Source organism: Pelodiscus sinensis, chromosome 1 (genome assembly GCF_052426305.1).
Source record: "Pelodiscus sinensis isolate ZL-2025 chromosome 1, ASM5242630v1, whole genome shotgun sequence".
Taxonomy (NCBI): Eukaryota; Metazoa; Chordata; order Testudines; family Trionychidae; genus Pelodiscus; species Pelodiscus sinensis.
In genome coordinates this window covers 90,338,432-90,356,429 of record NC_143052.1, presented here as the reverse complement: position 1 = coordinate 90,356,429, position 17,998 = coordinate 90,338,432, and positions in this window count along the sequence as shown.

The following is a 17,998-nucleotide window of genomic DNA, read 5'->3' as shown; positions in this document are numbered from 1 at the left end:
GGCTCAGAGGTGGGGAAGGCACGCCTCTCCCAACAGCCATAATGAGAGCAATGTACCTCAGCTCTGGTCCGCAGAGCCGCTGGGGCCTGGCAGCTAGTGGGCAGCGGCCGGTGGTTGGGAACCGCTGGATTAGGTGACTGGGGTGCAGAAGAGGGTATGGGGTCTGAGTTTGGGTGGAGGAAGTGGCTGTGATCTGGGGCAGAGGCTTGGGGTGTAGGGTCAGGATGGTGGTATGGGCGCAGGAGAGGATTCTGGCTTGGGAGAGGGGTTCTAGGAGGGGGTGCAGGGTCTGGAAGGGAGTTGTGACCTTGGAGAATGGGGCAAAGGGGTACAGAGGGGTTGGGTTGTAGCCTGGGGGTGGATAGTTGCGGGGAAAAGGGGATGGGAATGGGGTGGCAGAGCCAGGCTCTGGCTGGGAGGCATTTACTTAGGCACCTCCCAGCCAGCAGCCCTGCAGGAACTAGAGGCAGGCTGTCGACGTCTCCGTTGGCAGGTTGCTTCATGTGGATGAAGGGGAGGAAGGGAGGCCTCACATACTGCCCCTGCTCCCCAGTAAAATTTCTCAGCTGCCATTGGCCAAAAATTGGCCAATGGGAGCAGAGAGATTTTCCTGGGAGACGGAGGCAGTGGCAAAGCCTCCCTTCTCTGTCCCCAGCCTTTCAGAGTGGAGAGGAGCCAGTTGTTCAAAGCATAAGCTGCTCTTTGCCTAAGGTCCCGGGGAGGTGGCCACGGGCCGGATGTGGTGGCTTGGTGGGCCAGATCCAGCCCGCTAGCAGCCTCTTGCCCACTCCTGATCTAAGGTATGCCGACTCCAGTTACACTACTCATAACTGGCGTTACATACCTTAGTTCGACATTGCCTCCTCGTGCAGTCCTAGCCAAGTGGTCCAAGGTATTCCAAAAGAACTAGGGACATTGCATACCACCTTTCTGGCTGCCTAGTCTGTGCCCACCTTACAGCGGGCTGGTTTCCACCTGTGAGTACTCAGTCAAGCCTCTTCAAGGGTCTCAGTCAAGCTGAGTGCCCCTCAGATAGGGGCTGAAACACTAGCCATGTCTGAAACCCTTACCCAAAATATTATGAAGTCAGGTCCTGCTTTCCCTAAATTCAGAAGGAAAATGATTCATTTGCAGAGGCAGAAAAATTATCCACCAGCCTTTGGCCAGAAGGTGAAATCCACTTCCTGCTCACTTCACTGTCTGAGCATCTTCTGTGTGGAGAGAAGAGCCCCTTACACCTTCTTTAAAAACATATTAGCTCTAGGGGTGGTTATTTGCTATGCTATAGCAGGCAACACTTCTGTTAACACAGCAGTAGGGTGTGACGCAGGCACCTCCTGCTGCCAATTAGCAGAGGACTTAGGGCTGCATAGAGTGGGACAGGAATCCCCCTGGATCAGATAAGATGTATAGTAATTCACTAACAGGTGGTATGTGAGGTCTCTATCAGCAACCAGTAACAGTCTGGTGGGTGTAATCACTTCAGGATACATGGATGATATTTAAGGAGTTATGTATCTATACTGAAAAACTATGTTCTTAAACTCTGTAAGTTAAGGCTTGTCACCAAAAGGTGAGAAACATGCTCCTGTCAGGCTGGAGGGAATAGACGTCTCTTTCTCTTCAGCTGGTCACATGTAAGGTGTCTGTGTTACACTGGAACCATAGCTGCAGAGAGAGCCAAATGCTAATCCAGAAATTGTGAAGTCTACAAGAAAGGAGTACACGGAAAACCCAGCCATGGATAGTGAGTAGCATCCCGTTTACACATAGGGACAATAGACTGCAGGGTATAACTGAGGGTGAGAGAAACACCCTACACATCTTTCCACAGAGGAGACAAGCTGACAGCCCGGCTAGTCTCATGAATGGCAGATTGCAGCAGTCTATAACAAGACTCTCAATTGAGTCTAAATTAGCCACATTATACCATGAAGGCTGCGTCTAGACTGGCAAGTTTTTCCACAAAAGCATCTGCTTTTGCGGAAAAACTTGCCAGCTGTCTACACTGGCCGCTTGAATTTCCGTAAGAACACTGATCTCATGTAAGATTGTCAGTGTTCTTGTGGAAATACTATGCTGCTCCCGTTTGGGCAAAAAACCTCTTGCACGAATTCTTTTGCGCAAGAGGGCCAGTGTAGACAACGCGGTATTGTTTTGCGCAAAAAAGCCCCAATTGCGAAAATGGCGATCGGGGCTTTCTTGCGCAAAACTGCGTCTAGATTGGCATGGACGCTTTTCCGCAAAAAGTGCTTTTGCGGAAAAGCATCCATGCCAATCTAGACGCTCTTTTCCGCAAATGCTTTTAACGGAAAAACTTTTCCATTAAACACATTTGCGGAAAATCATGCCAGTCTAGACGTAGCCAAAGAGAATAAGGGACAAATGCTATTTAGGACCTTAAACAGGACTGACACCACAATACATACAGTCCACTGGGCTTTGGAACCCATATCCTCCGCCTAGTGGATGCCATTATTTGAGGGTGTCCCCCATCACTGGGGTATGCCATATACAGTTCTGCTGCCCTGGATTTATATGACAAGGATAACAACCCTGTATTACTCCTGCCCTAATAATAGGACGACTGGGCACCCAACTCCAGCCAATAGTGATCATTTGGGCAAGCATTCCCATCATGCTGAGCACCTTGGCAAGGTGCCCATGCACATGAGATTATCTCCTGAAGTCCTCTTCCACAGCTCACCACTAGATGACAGGGGAGAGCACATTCCGCCTCTGCTTATATAAGTGAAGGAATTTTGTTTCTCTGGGATATAAAAACATCCACAGCATTTGCAATAAATGTAATTTAGAAGGAACCTATGGGTTTTTTAGGTAATATGGCTGTAGCAGCGAACACAAGCCTTTTGGGAAAAGTCATAGTCACAGTTAGGGAGATAATGGAGACTGTTCTTATAACACCACTTGTATGTGTACTTGGCACTGTTGCCACACTGACATTTTACTAAATGTCAATTTCCCTGTAAGCTGAGCACTTGGGCGGCTGCCCAAACTGGCAGCAGAGTGCTCACAGCTGGCAGCATGAGTTCTTACTAGTGGTGCATATCTGCACGTACTTCCATGCACATAACATTTATTCCATGCATGGATGGAAAAAATTAGAGGGAACATCGCTAAATGCATATGAGCTCTCTCTACTTTGTAACCCAGGCCAGAAATGCAATGCAAGCTGCATGATGATATGCCACTGGGGCTACAGCAGTCCAGGACTGGGGCTTTTTATACAAAAAAAAACACAAGCTGCATTACTTACCCTGATGACTGTGAAGCTCATAATAAAGCCAGTCCCAGCAACACAGATCTCAGTCCAATTTGAAAAGAAATGGCGAACCATGAGGGATCAGTGTGAAAAGCCTCCTACTGCACAGTTTTATATCCTTTCGATGTTATTGCCTGGCTAGAGAGCCACCTCCTTAGATTCTTTTAGAAATAAAACATTTTGAGAGAATAAAATTACAGCAAACGTATGTGCATTGCTGGAAGCATCAAGAAACAACAACACTACACAAGTGTGTGTGAGAGACTGTGTATAGTACATGTGTGAGAGCAACATGGAGCACCCATTTAGGGATATTGCCCTTTTTACTAGAACAGCACTCACCAGTTTGAAGCCTGTTTGTTTAGACACAGCAGCAACGGCTGGCAAACTCCAGCCCATGTCCCGCACCTAAGCCCTGATGTGTCTCCCCACACACATGCTGGAGATCAGGTGCTGGGGCAGAGGGAACAGAGAAGGGAATACCCTGACATCAGACTCCTCTGAACATTCTGCGTAGCCAGAAGGAGGCTCTGGGGAGCAACTGGCCAGGGGCTCCAAGGCAGAGGGTAGGAGCATGTGACGTGCGTGCACACAATAGACTGCTGGGAGGCCGCACAACTTAGAGGGAACATAGATCCTGTGAACCTTTTTGAATGTTCTTTGATGTGTATCCCCAGATACAGTTTTTCTCCCATTCAGCTTGTGCTCAGGGATGCTGACGCAGTTCGGTCTTCCTCACCACTCTCACCATTTGGAAATGAGCCTCCATTATCTCTTGCTTCATCTTGCTCAACTTATAGTGGAGACCCCAACAGGCAAAGCAACATTCTTTTATCTAGATCACCACACTGATTGATCAGCTTTCCCCACCGCAGATTTTAAGACTTTATTACAGCACACATACGTAACTCTCTAGACACACCCTCAACACAAAGCTATCCATGACCCACGTCTCACCAGTTTTAGATCTTACGCTGTTTGGCTAAATATTTAAACATCAGTGAGTTGAGTGCACCCTTTGCCAGTTAGCACAAAGGAGGTCTGCAGGAGGGTCAGTCATTGGCACAATTTCCAGGTCCTATTCTTGGCAATGCATGCACCATCTCAGCAGTTTGGAATTGGCAGCTTAGGGCCTATGTATCCCAATTAATGGGGAGTGGCCAGTGAAAACCCTGAACTCTCGGTTAGAGTTTGTCTGATTGTTTGATTGCCTTCCCAACAGCATAACATCCTGTTCCTAGGACCGACTAATTCTGTTCCACAGGGGTCAGTTCTTTGCTCAATAAAGCAAGAAGTTGATTTTCTATTCTCCCCTGATTGCACTGCTACTGCCCCTGAACCAACAGGTGGCACATCAGCCCACAGCTCAAATGGGTTATCAAAACCAAGCCTGGCCAGAACAGGCTTTTCTGACAATTTTCATTTGCTCTGTCAAAACTCTGAGGATAAGCCTTTCCCACAGAATCGTGTTTAGTTTTGTCTTCTTGCCCCAGCCGGTGATAGCAGACACAGGGTCACTGGACCCCCGGCTCACGTTGGCAGTAACAGCTAAAGACTGGAGCTCAGTTTCAATCTGGTATATAAGCCAGTTAACATTGGCTTCGACTTGCAATGGGCTAGGAAAGCTTTGCCTGCTCTCAACCCAGTGTCCTAAATTAGGAACGTTGGCTTCTCCGATTTTATACTAACTATACCACCTGCCTTTCTGAGTTTGGGCAATGCACTTCACAAGTGTTCCTCTGCTCTGACCAAGAACTGCTCAACTTCGCTATGGGATTAATGACATAAGCTTGTTCAAAGTCATGGACTGTGAGTATCATAGCAGAGAAAGGCTCTGCCTGACGTGTTCCTTCCCCTTCTCATGAGCTCACTGGTCAAGCAATCATCATGGGGAAGCTCACTGAGGCTACCCTGGTGGGAGTGCTGACCCACTTGCCAGGCCTCAGCACTCTGCCCCATTTCCTACATCAAACTCTAGAACCCTGATGTGACAGAAGATATTATGTAAGCAGAGTCTCAGTGGAGTAAAGTGCAAACCCTGGGTAAACAGCATCAGTGGAGAAAAGTAAACAGAGAGCTTTGAAACACTCATTTTTAATAATTGGAAATGCTCTTGGAAACATGTTGAATACATTGGAGGCCCTTATTCCTACTTATGAACACTTGCCCATGTGACGAGTCTCATTGGCCCTATATAGCTGACTGAAAGAAAGGTAGAATCATTATTCCCAAAGGTTGACTGTTTTTGTATAGGGCCTAGTATATTCAAGGGGGATTAAATAGTATCTAGTGTATTGAAAGACTAGTGTATTCAAGGGGGCTTCTGTATTTTTGCTGCCGTTTCAGAGGAAATATGACAAAATGAGAAAAAAGAAGAGTCTGCTCTGTCCTCATTTCTAAAAAACAAAAGATGCATCAGGATGCATTTCATTCCTGTGTCGATTCACAGCATACAAGGCTATTAGCAACCATTTTGATCATCTACTCTGACCTCCCATATACCATAGGACTCCCCAGGATTAATTTCTGTTCGAACAAGATTTCTGTTCCAGGCAATCCAGGAAGTTTTTGGAGAATGTTGGGGATAACTTCTTGACACAGGTGCTGAAGGATCCGACCAGGGGCCGTGCGCAGCTTGACCTTCTGCTCACAAACAGGGAGGAACTAATAGGGGAAGTGGAGGTGGGTGACAACCTGGAAAGCAGTGATCATGAGATGATAGATTTCAGGATCCTGACCAAAGGAAGAAAAGAGAGTAGTAAAATACACACCTTGGACTTCAAAAAAGCAGATTTTGACTCCCTCCGAGATCTGATGGGCAGAATCCCCTGGGATGTTAACATGAAGGGGAAAGGAGTCCAGGACAGCTGGCAGTATTTTAAAGAAGCCTTATTGAAGGCACAGAAAGAAACCATCCCGACGCGTAGCAAGAGAGGCAAACATGGTAGGAGACCGGACTGGCTTATAGGGGAAATCCTTGGTGAACTTAAGCACAAAAAGGAAGCTTACAAAGAGTGGAAACTTGGACAAATGACCAGGGAGGATTTTAAAGGTATAGCTCGAGAATGCCAGGGGGTTATCAGGAAGGTGAAAGCGCAAATGGAATTGCAACTGGCTAAGGATGTGAAGGATAACAAGAAAGGTTTCTACAGGCATGTTAACAAGAAGGTGGTGATCAGAGAGGGTGTGCGGCCCCTAATGGATGAAGGAGGTAACCTAGTGGCAGATGATGTGGGGAAAGCTGAAGTACTCAATGCTTTCTTTGCCTCTGTATTCACGGACAAGGTCGGCTCCTGGACTTCTGCACCAAGTGACGCAAGATGGGATGAAGATGGACAGCCCGTGGTGGGTAAAGAACAGGTTAGGAACTATTTAGAAAAGCTAAACGTACATAAATCCATGGGTCCGGACTTAGTGCATCCGAGGGTACTGAGGGAGTTGGAAAATGTCATTGTGGAGCCTTTGGCTATTATCTTTGAAAAGTCATGGAGATTGGGAGAAATCCCGGATGACTGGAAAAAGGCAAATGTAGTGCCCATCTTCAAAAAAGGGAAGAAGGATGATCCAGGGAACTATAGGCCGGTCAGTCTTACCTCGGTTCCTGGAAAAATCATAGAAGGGATCCTTAAGGAATCCATATTGAGGCACTTGGATGAGAGGAAAGTGATTAGGAATAGTCAGCATGGATTCACAAAGGGCAAGTCGTGCCTGACCAATCTGATTAGCTTCTATGATGAGGTAACTGGCTCGGTGGACATGGGAAAGTCAGTGGATGTGATATACCTTGACTTTAGCAAGGCTTTTGATACGGTATCCCACAATATTCTTGCCAGCAAGTTAAGGGATTGTGGATTGGATAAATGGATGGTAAGATGGATAGGAAGATGGCTAGAAGGCCGGGCCCAGTGGGTAGTGATCAATGGCTCGATGTCAGGATGGCGGTCGGTTTCTAGCAGTGCCCCAAGGTTCGGTTGTAGGACCGGTTTTGTTCAATATCTTTATTAATGATCTGGATGAGGGGATGGATTGCACCCTCAGCAAGTTTGCGGATGACACTAAGCTGGGGGGAGAGGTAGATACGCTTAAGGGCAGAGATAGGGTACAGAATGACAAACAAATTGGAGGATTGTGCCACAAGAAATCTGATGAGGTTCAACAAGGACAAGTGTAGAGTCCTGCACTTGGGACGGAAGAATCCCAAGCATAGTTACAAGCTGGGGACCAACCAGTTAAGTAGTAGTTCTGCAGAAAAGGACCTGGGGGTTACAGTGGATGAGAAGCTAGATATGAGTCAACAGTGTGCCCTTGTAGCCAAGAAGGCTAATGGCATATTAGGTTGCATTAAGAGGAGCATGGGGGCTGTGCGGGCATTCAGCACCTGAGTGTAAACTAAAGGCTTTACAATTTTCTGACCCAATGCTTTTAAAGCTTCTTTTTTGTTACAAAGTAACTCAGATATGGAGCCTGAAAGCCACATCATGCATAACACATATAAACCTCTTCCCAAAATATATATCCAATTTCCCTAGTCCTGTATGGGCTAACTGCATTCTGCCTCTCAGTTTGCTGGTATTTGTAATGTCCCAGCACATCAGAGGCCTACAGCAGCTTAGTTTATACTTATTTATGATTTGGTCCAGAGCTTGTGGATATCAAAGGAAATCTTTCCATCTGCCTTCAGCGTGTCTGGAATTAGGCCCTTATGTCCTACCTGCACTTCATAATCTGAGTTCATTCAGCACCTTCTTAAGTGAGAAATTTTTCATCTAGTGCCTTAAATCACACTGTAGAGGGTACAGCACCATCTTGTGTGCACCAGTGGTATTGCAGAAATATCTCACATTGGTGAAAGGCTTGCAAGGCCCAGCCTGTGTGGCCTGTATGATCCTTAGGTTATGTTACTTCCAGTTGAAGCTTAATTATACTGAGGGCTTCTGGAAATGTGACGCCTGAGCCTACAGTTTGCTACCGGGTCAATATTGTACATATGGGTACCACTGATCCTCCTTTCTCCCTTCCCCAAAGCAATGCACTGCAGCACTCGCAAAGCCCCAGTCTGCAGGGGGAGAGGAATCTGTAACTACAGATACCCTAAAAGAAAACCAACTGGCCTTTCATTTTTGAGAAATCCAGTGCTTCTGTTTTGTGGAAAGGGAGCAGCAGCAGGATGGAAATTCTAGCTATGCTACAGTGTATGAAAAATGGGTCAGGGATTTAGCTGGGGAAAATCGCCCAAAGGAGCCATGTAATTAAGTGAACTACAGAACAGATCGATAAACTATGCGCATATTGTTAGGCGCATTCAGCAAAATGCATCTAGGGCAATAGGAAGGAAATGATTTATTCATTCATATTTCATTAATATTATATCTTCGCTATTTAGAGTGAATGAAAAGGTGCCACACTGGGAGCCTTTGTGTCTTCAGCCCTTTATTTATCCCCATAATAAGTACAGCCCAGGTGGTAACAATGCAACCCTTCCTTAGATCTCCCCCTCCTCTCCTTCCCTCCCTCCCCCATCATTGCCACAACTAGCTTTAGACTTGAGAAGGGAGTTTAGTCCTCAGGGCTTGATTAATCCCATCTCTCCAGCACTCAGAATGCCCAAAATGGGGCAATTAATCCCAGGTTGTGATGAGGATGCCTATAGACCAGGGTTGAGATGGATCCACTCATTGTGTAAAGCCTGTTGATTAGCTGTCACATAGTGATAACTTAAGCAGTTGAACCATCCCCCAGGAGGGTAACAGCTATGAAACCCAATCACCTTGCCCTCAACCATTAACTTAATGTGTAGTCTCAGAGGGATGGCCGCGTTTGTCTGCGTCTGCATCTGTGTCTGCAAAAGCGACAAGGAGTCGTGTAGGACCTTAGAGACTAACCGATTTATTAGGGCACAAGCTTGTGGGTAAAACCCACTTCATCAGATGAATTGGAGTGGAGGGAGGGATAGCTCAGTGGTTTGAGCATTGGCCCGTTAAACCCAGGGTTGTGAGTTCAATCCTTGTGGAAGCCATTAGGGATTTGGGGCAAAAATTCATCAGGCGTGGTACTTGGTCCTGCTGCGAAGGCAGGGGACTGGACTCCATGACCTTTGGGTCCCTTGCAGTTCTAGGAGATAGGCAATCTCCATTAATTAATTAATAAGTTAGAGGCAGGAATGTGTATGTATATGAAAGAAAATGTACTTATCAAGTGTTAATGAGGCTAATCAAGTCAGGGTAGATGTGGCTTTTCATTGCAGCTCATGTGAATATCAAAGAGAAGTTGCATTTGTAGTGTGTGAACCAATTCAAATCTTTATTTAGGCCTAATTGGATTGTATTGAATTTGCAAATGAATTGCAGTTTTAGCTGTTTCCCTTTGTAATTGACTTTTGAAGCTTTTTTTGTAGAAGGATGGCTACTTTAAAATTCATTACTGAATGTCCAGAGAGATTAAAGTGTCCCCTATACGTTTATGTATGATACCTTTCTTGGTGTCTGATTTGTATTTTTATCCTTTGGTGAAGAGACTGTCCAGTTTGGCCAATATACATGACAGAGGGGCATTGCTGACACTTGATGGCATATCACATTAGAGGCTGTGCAGCTGGTATGAGCACCTGATGGTGGGGCTTAAGTGGCACTTGTATAGATATGTGGACAGAATTGGCAGTGAGGTTTATTGCAGGGATAGATTCCTGGGTGTTTCTGTGGTGTGGTGTGTAGCTGCTGGTATTGGCTTCAGGTTGGGTAGCTGTGTGTAGGCGCATACTAGTCTGTCTCCCAAAGTCTGAGAGCGACGGATCATTTTCCAGGATAGGTTGTAGATTGTCAATGATGCGCTGAAGGGGATTTAGCTGAGGACCATTGATGATAACCAGTAACTGATAACCAGTAGCGTTCTGTTATTTTCTTTTTTGGGCCTGTCCTGAAGTAGGTGACTTCTAGGTATTCATCTAGCTCTGTCACTCTGTTTCTTCACTTGCCCAGGTGAGTAATTAAGTTTTAAGAATGCTTTATAAAGCTAGTCTCAGAAATTGGAGTAGTTAGGACTGTACCTTAGGGCTTGGCTGTAGACAATGGATCTTGTGATATGTCCTGGATGGAAGCTAGAGGCATGTAAGAAAGAATAGCGTTCAATAGGTTTCTGGTATAGGATGCTGTTTATGTTTATTTGTACCTAAGAGTACATCTACACTGTGGTGCTATTTCGGGATACTTCTGGTATCCTGAAATAGCTATTCCATGTCTTGACAGCCTGCCCATTATTTAGAAATATCTTTTGACATAATGGGCACACTATTCCAATGTCCTTGTAAACCTCATTCCACGAGGAGTAAGGGACATGTTGGAATAGTGGTTTAATTCAAAATTTGGCGCTGTGTAGATAGCGCCAAATTACAAAATAAGCTATTGTGAAATAAACTTGAAATAAGCTACGCAATTTGCGTTGCTAAAATTGTGTAGCTTATTTTGAGCTAAGGTGCACTATAGAGGCATCCTTAGTGTCCAGGAAGTGGCTCTCTTGTGTGGTCTGGTCCAGGCTGAAATTGATGGAGTAGAATTTGTTGAAATCGCTGTGGAATTCTTCACGGGCCTCCTTTCCATGGGTCCATATGATATCATCATCAACATAGTGCAAATACAGGAGTGGTGCTATGGGATGGGAGCTGAGGAAATGTTCTAGATCAGCCATAAAAACGTTGGCATACTGAGAGGCCATGTGGGTACCCATAGTAATGCTGCTGACTTGCAGGTGTAAATTGTCCACAAATTGGAAATGGTTGTGAGTGAGGACAAAGTCACATGGCTCACCCACAACCATGGGCAGAAAGCCGTTGCTGCCATGAAGCTCTTTAATGGCCTGTATGAAGTGGTCACTGCCATGGACTGTCATTACATAATGCCGCATCCTGTCAGCATGCTACCATCTTGGCATAAATATGGCATCTCCAGGTAGCATGGAGAAGCTGCAGGTGTGATGTGTGCCTGGGACTCCCAAATGCAGATGCGATTTGGGTTCCCACTTGACTGCTGGTGCGAAAAGAGGAAGCGGAGACAAGATTTTGGTGAATTTAGGAAGAGAAAAAGCAAAATTGAAGAATTTTGGAAGCAGTTTCCTATTTCTGCACAAATAGTGCAAACCTTGAAGCACTAAAGGGTTGACTGTGGGCCAAAAGGCCCCTGGGAGATTTGGAAAAGCATTTTTGGAGCAGAAAAGTCCTGAAAATATCAAGGAAGAAAAAGGGAAAAATAAAAACTCCAGGAGTGTGTCAGCAGGCTGTACGCGATGCATCTACCACTATAAAAATGGCTTTCCATTCTTGGGAAAGTGACTGTCAGATAGCAAGGTGACAAGCCAGAAGTTACAGAATTGTCAGAACCTAAGTGAACCTGACAGCTGAGACTCCTGGAATTACATCAGGGAGCTTGGGAAAGCTCTCCCAGATTCTTCCTCTTGTGCTGCTAAAAAGAGACAGTGGGGACACTGATTAATTCTGAAGTGCGAAAAGTAGCCTGAATTGGCTGAAAAGAACTTATAGTGCAAAAGAAATACAGGAATGACCCAATGAGGAACATAATTACTTGGAAAAATATGAAGATGTTCACAAAACATTATAAGAGATCATAGGATCATTGAAAAGGAGAGATAGGAATGACCTATTAAGTCATCTTATCCAGGCTCCTTTCACTCCCCTCTTTTCCAACACCAGTGTACAACATTGCTTTCTACTTCTGATAGTCTGTGAGTCGGATGGCTTTTCAAAGTCACCAGGTACAGTTACCTCCATGACCAATGGTGAGAGGAATAAAGGCTGCTGTACACCATCTTAAAACTGCTAGTAATTATACAAATATGTATATACAAAGAGGCATTTCCCTTTATTGCCATTTTCTTGATTCTGCTTAAACTGTACATGTACTGTATACAGGCTTTTAACATCTAATGGACATTGAAGCACTTCACCCATTGCTGGCTACAGAAGGCTTTTAATAAAAGAGATAGCTGCATATGGGTATTTATGGGAATGCAAGGAACAGTCCATTATATGAAATTGTGCAATGTGAAATCTAAATTGGCTATAAATCCCCAGCGCAGGGTATGGGATTTGGTATGGGATTATTTATATTTTTATTCATCTTGCCAATGAAGAGAGATTAGTTTGACCAGTCTGCTTCATACTTTTGATGCATGTATGCATGCATTCAAAGAACTGGGTATCATTTTGCAATTAATCCACTGCTAGAAATCAAAAGGTACTCATAGGGTGTGTCTAAACTACATGGCTCCATCCATGGAGCCATGTAGATTAGGCTGATCGGCAGAGGGAAATGAAACCACGATTTAAATAATCGCGGCTTCATTTAAATTTAAATGGCAGCCGCACTGAGCCGACAAACAGCTGATCAGCTGTTTGTCGGCTCAGCGTGCTAGTCTGGACGCTCCCGTGCCGACCTGAAAGCCCTTTATCGACCTCCCCGTTATGCCTCGTAGGATGAGGTTTACTGGGGAGGTCGATAAAGGGCTTTCATGTCCACAGGGGAGCATCCAGACTGCCCCGATCTGCTGACAAATAGCTGAGCGGCAGAGTGGGGCAGCCATTTAAATTTAAATGAAGCCACGATTATTTAAATCGTGGTTTCATTTCCCTCTGCCGAACAAACTCCGTCGACGGAGCCATGTAGTCTAGACGTACCCATAGTGTCTTGAGAACAGACCCCAAAAGCAGAATTCCTTCACACATTTGGAGAAGAAAGAGGCAGGCAGAGATTGCATACTATAAAACAGTCCAGACTACTCACATAAGCCTGGACTGGTTTCATCCTTTGTCTTGCAACGGGTGTCCAAAACATGCATGATACAGAGACCAAAGAATAGCTCTACAAGATACATTTGCAGTTACAAACGAGATTTTTGAAGCAAAACAACATTGAGGTAGGAAAGCAACAGCTACTCTTGAATCCAAAGTAGGCTCAACAAACACTGAAGAGGAAAAGAAGGAACTTCTTTCTTTTGGGGGGTTTGGAAGGAAGATTGATAAGATTTCAAGACTCCTAACATCTCCCCCTCCTAATAGAATCCTTCAAAGCAAGTAAAAGACAAAAGGAACAACCCTAAAAGATTGCAGTCTTCTGTCCTAGGGCAGGCAGAGATTACATGGTACTCACGCTCCTCTCCTTGGCTCCCTGTGTGCCCCAGTTTTCTCCTGGATGGTCTTCTTCTAGGGCAAGAGATCAATCTCCTGAGGTCACTTAGTCCTTGGCCTCTGCTGAGAGAGTGCCAAATAGGGATGCTAAGTTGTGCTAATTGCAGTGGTGGTGTGATATGCACAGCAATTTCCATATTCGGTATCCAAATAATTCTTGTACTCTTTGGTTTAAGCCATAGTGTAAGTTTTGAAAAACCCTTTGCCACAGATGTAAAGTTCAGGAACCTTGGAAATAATCTACAGATTAGCCCATGATAAAGCCATTTAAGGTTTAGGAAACCCAATCACTGCCTATCACTTCAGATACAATAAATATTACAAAGACAATGACTACCCTCCATACAAATCCCTTCTAAGATCCATTTCTTCCACAGTGCTGACAACGCAAAAGAACCAATAAAAATATTTTCCACGTCTACGGTCCTGATACAATCTAAGAAGACTGAGAATAGGCAGGAACTAAATATTTATAGAGCTGTCTGTATTATTTTGTGTTGTACAGAGCAGAGGCTACAGTCAGTGTATTTTTAGAATAAAAAACCTGGGCTATGTCTACATTGGCAACTTCTTGCACAAAAACTTGCCTGCTGTCTACACTGCACGAGCGTTCTTGCACAAGTAAATTTACAGTATAGTGTTGTAAAACAGGGCTTCTTTCGAAAGAGTTATTCCTCTCCCCACGAGAAATAAGCCCTCTTGTGAAAGAGCTCTTCCACAAGAGGGCAGTGTAGACAGGCAATATGAATTTCTTGCGCAAGAAATGGTTAAAATGGCCATCAGAGCTTTCTTGCGCAAGAGAGAGTCTAAACTGCCATGGATGCTCTTGCCCAAAAGCACATGGCAGTGTGGATGCACTCTTGTGGAAGATTTTTTGCACAAGAACTCTTCGGCAAAAGAGTTCTTGTGCAAGAAGCCGCCAGTGTAGACATAGCCCTGGAGTGTTCCACCATTCCACTATACCCTCCCAATTTGGGGTATTCCAGGATGTCCCAAATCAGACCCTTTATATGATCTGATCACTAAGTGCAGGTTATTCAGTCTGCTGGAGTTCTAGAAGTGTTTAGTACAGGGGCTGATGACAACTTTTAAAACGTTGCCCCTTGAAAAATTTTGTCATGATGTATAACTTATATGCAGTGTTTATGATCTCCGAACTTTTACAAAGCCTGGAAGAGAAGCCATTCAGTAGACTGGTGTATATGGTAAATTTTTCCTTGTCTTTTGATGGAGACATTAAAGGCTTCCGTCTTTACATTTTCTGGTGGCTACTATATGGGTGGATTTAAAAGAAACTGGCAGGTTCCCAAACATGGGGGAAAAAAAAAAAAGGCAGCATGCATGTTGACAGAATATGGGTGCAGAAAAAGTACAACACCCCAAAACAGGCCTGGCAGTGTTCTCTCCATCCATAAAAGTGTCTATCATACACTGCATGAGCTATTGCTGAATGCATACTGGCAGTCACATTTATCAATATATTGTGCCTAGGTTGGGCTGTGGCTGATTTAGACACTAAGACACTAGCCCTCCCCCAGCTGCTTCCTCCACTCTCTTCCTGTCCTCCCCATGTGTGGAGGGGTGTCAACAGGCCACTTCACTTTGATCCCATTTTGTTGTCTTAACTACTTAACACATCTGTTGTATCTTGTATTTAGTAGTGACAGTTTTCTACACCTGAAGGTGAGCTCTGTGAAAGCTCAAAAGCTCATCTATTGCAACAATAAAAGTCCAGTAAAAGATATTACCCCACCCACCATGTTACCTCTAATGGAGGCTGAAATATTCACACATCTAGATACGGCTACACTTAAATGCTGCATCAGCACCAGCTCCACCATTCTAAGCCAATGGGAGAGAGCTCTGTTGTCATCTTAGTTAATCCACCTCCCTGAATGGCAGTAGCAATGTCAGTCTTGCTGTCATAGGACTGTCTACACAAGGGGGCTAGATCGGTATAACACATTTGCTTAGAGGGGTGGATTTTTCATAGCCCTAAGGGAAGTACTTATGCCAGTATAGGACTGTAGCATAGATCAGACATTATAGACACCGGCTCAAATGTAATGGTTATCACACCAGACATGCTAAAAATACAAGGGGATAGGATCCAAAAATCAAACAATCAAATAGGGCTAAAGTAGCGATAGTAACTGGGGAGCCACACACCTGTCCAAAAATGGGTAAATCGGGTTTAAAACATCACATATCTAGAACTGGAGCAAGATGTTTGGATAGATGAGAATGGATGAGCTTGGTTACTGACGTCGATCTTACCATAGCCACAAATGATGTCCTTCATCGGCCATCTTACAATTCCTTTTCAGTTATGGTGTGTGTGTGTGGGGGGGGATGACTACAGAAGCAATCATAGCTCCCTAGGAAAGGAAAATGGGGAATGATTGAGAACTGCTTTGAGAAACAGCATCCAGAAAAGAAAAGCTGTACAGCACTGACAGCAGAAAACTGATATTGGAGGAAGCCAGCTCATCAAAGAGGTGCTTCCCCACTTGCTGATTTCATAAAGAGGAAGGAGTCATTACAGATGTCTAAGAAAATATATCAGGAAGAGTAAATTGAAATTTCTAGTAGATCTTGGACCAGATCTGTCTTTCTAGTTAGGAAAAAAAATATGGTAGGACTAGATTTTGTGTGGCCCATAGAAAAGTAAGGATATATCTACACAGGTGTTTCCCAGTGCAGTTAAGCAGACACACCATAGCTGTAGTTGGGCTAGGGTGCTAAAAAGAATGGGACTATGGCTGCATGCGTGCCAACTTGGGGTATACACCCGACACCATACGCAAATAGTCAGGCAGTTGTACTGAGGCAGTTAGCCCATGCCACTGCAGCCCAACTGCTCTCGAGTGTGCTCACTTGGGCAGAGCTAGCATGTATGAGTTTTTCAGAGGTGAGAAGCACCCTCCTAGCTGCTGTGTAGACTTACTGTATCTAAAAGAATTTGCATCTATTGCCATGAATGGAATAAAATCCTGGATGATGCAATAATAGTACCTAGATCTTATGTATCAGAGGGGTAGCTGTGTTAGTCTGAATCTGCAAAAGAGACGAGAAATTCTGTGGCACCTTATAGACTAACAGATTTATTGGAGCATAAGCTTTCGTGGGCAAAGACCCACTTTGTCAGATACATGTAGTGGAAATTCCAGAGGCAGTATAAATATACAGGCATAAGAAAAGAGTTCCAATCAAGAGTAAGGCAAGAGACAAGGAGGTCAATTCAGTCAGGGAGGATGAGGCCCACTTCTAGCAGCTGATGTGGAGATGCATCTGACGAAGCGGGTCTTTGCCCACGAAAGCTTATGCTCCAATAAATCTGTTAGTCTATACGGTGCCACAGGACTCCTCGTCAAATTTAACACTGTTTCAAATCATTCAAAACTACCATGCATGCAGTCTTGATCTCCCTTTTCCCATTACAGATCTGTACCTATAGGGCTTGTACCAGATGGCTACAACTTTGTATACACCCATGGTTGCCTTCTGCATAGCATAACGGAACATACACACTCCACAACCTCACACAGCATCTTCAGTTTTATTTTGAAATCCTTAATATGCAAGTCCCCATACTGCGGAGTATCACTGTCTTACTTGTTGCCTGATTTGCTCATTTCCTTATCCAAGCAGCTGACTTTAAAGCATTGGATTTTCTTCTCTGGACAGGTATTCATGTTCCCTAAGTCTTTGCTGAAGCTCATCTTTGTTAAGCAAGTTCTAAGCTGACCAAAGCCTTTTGGAGTTTTTCTGTTTCTTTTAACAGAATTTTGGATTATGGCAATCAAGCTGCTGTTCACCTCTTCAGTCAGGGCTGGCAAAAACAAACTGTACATTTCATACGTAGGTTCCAAAATCCCTCAAAGACTTTGTAGTTTCTGATTCAACATAGTTTTTATTTCCAAATGTCTGGATTTGATCTCTTCTGTCAGGACATCTCAATCCTTCCTGAGACATCTCCAGAGAATTTTAATTCTTCCTGGCCTGTTCTTAGTGCTTCTGGGATAGCTTTGATTTCTGTAAGCACCTCACTTTTTCCATCTGTATTGAAAAGGAACACCAGCTCATTTTCTCTTCTTAGAAATTTAACCCTGCCGTTGATACCAATATCGACCTTTGGCCAACCGATGGCAGAATTTGGGGTTTTGTAGCAGTTTCTGACATTGGAAAGAAATCCATGTCTCAAAAGTCAGGTCAATTATAATTTTTTATTTACATAATGTACACAGTTCCTGTTACTCTGAAATCAATGACCCATCTGCATACAGGCAATGCTGGAATCCTCAGCTCAGTTGCCTTGGGCAGCCACCAGGATCAGCTGCTTCCGATGCTTTTCTCAGGGTTTCCAACCATCCTCCCAACTGCCATGAAGCCTTCCTCTCCTGGCTGCCCTTGAGCCCCACATTCAGCAGCCAGAAAAGCAGCACGAGTGTCACCCTCAAGAAGATTAATCAGACTCCAGTCTGCTGACCTACTCTTGCTCAAAAAATTCATCAAAGTTATAC